This window comes from Vombatus ursinus, unplaced genomic scaffold, assembly GCF_900497805.2.
Source record: "Vombatus ursinus unplaced genomic scaffold, bare-nosed wombat genome assembly UNPS02012179.1, whole genome shotgun sequence".
NCBI classification, from domain to species: Eukaryota; Metazoa; Chordata; class Mammalia; order Diprotodontia; family Vombatidae; genus Vombatus; species Vombatus ursinus.
The window spans coordinates 5748647-5752216 of NW_020951957.1; the positions used below are offsets into that span (position 1 = coordinate 5748647).

Sequence of the window (3570 nt, forward strand, 5' to 3'; positions counted from 1 at the left end):
GGTTGGCAGGAGTGGTCTGTTGCAACAAGCTGAGAGAGAAGTGCAGTCCAGCACAAGCTGAGCCAGTGTTGACTGGGCTACAGCAAGCCTGGAGCAGGCCTCAGGGTGATGGAATTGCTGGCAGTTGTGGTGGTTTCCAGAGCTCTCAGCCCACAGACACCAGGGACAACTTAGAAGATCTGCAGGAAGGGTCTGTCACACCAGAAGTGGAGCAGAGTTGATCACAGGCCAGGCCCCAGCACAGCCTGGCCCCAACAGGCCAGGAGAGTGAGTGACTGAATCAGCAGTGGCAGTGGAAGCAGTGGCAGCAGCAGCAGGAACAGCTGTTCCTGACGCTCCCACCCCACAAAATGTAAGGTGGTCAAAGAATTGATTAGAAGTAGATTATAGCAGTCTCTTGGCTAGCACTGAGACAGGACTCTGTTGCTTTGCTCACAATCAGATCTGGGTCCCAGTACTGAATGGTAGTCCCAGGGTGAGGAGGAGCAGCAACATAGTGGAGCTTGTGGAAATGGTGGAGGGGGGGAGTCTCCTCACAGTTCCCAGGGCAGAAAAGAGTGCTTGTGGTCACTCACACACTACAGCACAGGCCAGAAGAGTAGAAAACACCTTTCTTTAGATCATACCACCTTGGAAGAACTGAAGTCTTACAGGTCCCTAAAAGTATCTATGAAAACAGCTGAACAAAATCCCTGAAACTTGGGACAGTGCACCCTTCACCATGGAATGAGAGCACTACTTTAACAAACAGTAAAAAGTCAAGAAATAGGCTAGGAAAAGGAGCAAAAAATGAAAAAAAAAACTGACTATAGAAAGTTATTGTGATGACAAAGAAGATCAAAACAAATACTCAGAAGAGAGCAAAGTCAAAGCTCCTATATCCGAAGCCTCCAAGAAAAATATGAATTGGTCTCAGGCCATGGAAGAGCTGTAAAATTATTTTGAAAATCAAGTAAGAGAGGTAGAAGAAAAATTAGGAATAGAAATGAAAATAATTCAAGAAAATCATGAGAAAAAATTCAACACCTAGGTAAAGGAGACACACAAAAACATACTGAAGAAAATATCACCTTAAAAAACAGGCTAGACCAAATGTTTTAAAGAGGTCCAAAAAGCCAATGAGGGGAAGAAGGCCTTAAAAAGCAGAATTGGTAAAATGGAAAAGAAACTTCAAAAGCTCACTGAAGAAAATAATTGCTTAAAAATTAGAATGGAGCAAACAGAAGCTAATGACTTTATGAGAAACCAAGAAGCAATAAAACAAAATCAAAAGAATGAAAAAAATAGGAATGACATGGTCCAAGTGGGGAGAGAGCAGCACGTGGGATTCCTTTCTGCAGGCTGTAGCAATGACCAGGCTCCCCGCAGGGCTACAACTTCACCTAGTCTTTTTCTGCAGGAACAAGGAGCTCCTGAAAGAGAAGAGGAAGTGATGGAAGGAGCTGTTCACAGAGCAGAAGAAAAGAGAACTACTTCCTGCCCCTCTCCTAGATCCCCAGACTAAAATAAATTAATTGTTATCAACACTGGGAAAAGGTAAAATGGAAATTGAGATAAAAGGGGGGGAAAAAGAAGAAAAAAACCTTTCCTATAAGAGTAGGAAAAGGTATGTGGCCTGTAGACTAAAAGACTAAGATCTGGTAGATTTAAGGCAGCAAGCAGTCAAAGGACTGATACAGAAGTATTTATATGGTTGAGAGAGCAACAGAACTAGTGTAAACAATTTTTTTTGCTTTAATAACAAGAGATTTCCAGTTAAAAAACCTGTAGTCCAGTTTGTGAGTAATAATTGGAAACAGAGAAAAGAAGTGTCAAGAAGTTCATAAAACAGTGAATGCATAAAAAGAAGCTAGCTTCCAGAAAACCAAATATTACATAAGTCTCATTTCTTTAAAATGATCATACTGTTAAAAGATCACACCAAATTTATTAAACCTGTTTGGTTGGGTTGGGTTGGTTGGTTGTTGTTGTTGTTGTGGTTGTGGTTGTGGTTGTTTTGTTGTTTTTTCTTTTTTTTAAGAATGAAAAAGAAAAAAAGAAGACAATGTGAAATATCTCATTGGAAAAACAAGTGACCTGGAAAATAGATCCAGCAGAGATAATTTAAAAGTTATTGGACTATATGAAAGCCATTATCATAAAAAAAGCCTAGACATCATCTTCCAAGAAATTAGCAGAGAAACTGCCCTGCTATTCTAGAAAAATGGGAAACAGAAATTGAAAGAATCCATCTATCACCTCCTGAATGAGATCTTGAAATGAAAATCACCACAGATATTTTAGCCAAATTCCAGAGTTCCCAGGTCAAGGGAAAAATATTGCAAGCCACCAGAAAGAAACAATTCAAGTATTGTGGAGCCACAGCCATTATAACACAAGATTTAGCACCTTCTACATTAAAGAACTAGAGGACTTGGAATATGATATTCTGGAGGGCAAAGGAAATAAGATTACAACCAAGAATCACATACTCAGCAAAACTGAGTATAATCCTTCAGGGGGGGAAAATGGATATTCCATGAAATAGAGGACTTTTAAGCATTATTGATGAAAAGGCTAGAGCTGAATAGAAAATGTGACTTTCTTATACAAGACTCAACAGAATCATAAAAAAGTAAACAGGAAAGGGAAATAAGACACTTAATAACATTAAGCTGTTCACATTCCTACATGGGAAGATAATAGTTATAACTCATGAGATCTTTTTTCATTATTAGGATAGTTACAAGGTGTATATAGTAACATAGGGCATAGGTGTGAGTTGAATTTGAAGCAATGAAATCTAAAAAATAAAATTAAGATGTGAGAGAGGAATGTATTGGGAGAAAGAGAAAAGGAGAAGTAGAATGGGGTAAATCATCTCACATAAAAGAGGCAAGAGTTCACTTCCAGGAGGTAAGATGGTAGAGTAAGAAGTAAGTCACTCTCACCTTCTCTTACTGACCTCAGAAAGCCCAGAAGGTATTACTCCCAGAAATACCCTGGAACAGCTGAACCTGCAGAAAGACAGGGTGCAGCAGTTTTGTAGCGCAGGAATCTAGGGAGATTAATGAGAAAGGGTCCCCTCACTCTGGGAGAATGAGGAATGGGAAGCATCCCAGCAAGCCAGCAACAAGCCCCACCTCAACATTCCAGAGGGAGGTCCTGAGCCCCAACAAGGTGGAGCAGGCAAGTGTCAACAAAAAAACATCCACCCTCACCTGAGTGCCTCTGTACAGGCAGTGGAACCAGTAGATACCAGTTCAGAAAGTCACTATGTGCAATGGCATTCTCCAGCAGCCAAACATATGAGTACAAGACCCAGGTGAGCAAAAGGCAATCATTTGAGTGCAAGGTTTAGGTAAGCATGCCAGACTCGCCACCCCCACATTGAGAGCTCCAGTGTTACTGGCCCCAACCCAGCACCAGGTAAGCTGACAGAACCCTCCAGCCTCCAGCTGCAAGCATTTGAGGCCCCAGCACAAAAAGTTTTGGTCAGTGCCCCCTACACTCCAGCAGGAGAACTCAACTTTTTTTTTTAATTCAGGAAATAAGCAAACACCATGAGCAAAAAGCAGAAATGGACAACGA

General features: G+C 41.1%; 1 pseudogene; it reads left to right on the forward strand.

Annotated features, from left to right (window-relative positions):
- Positions 1 to 1289: 1289 nt before the first annotated feature.
- On the forward strand, positions 1290 to 1879 carry LOC114039698 (annotated as a pseudogene).
- Positions 1880 to 3570: the final 1691 nt, after the last annotated feature.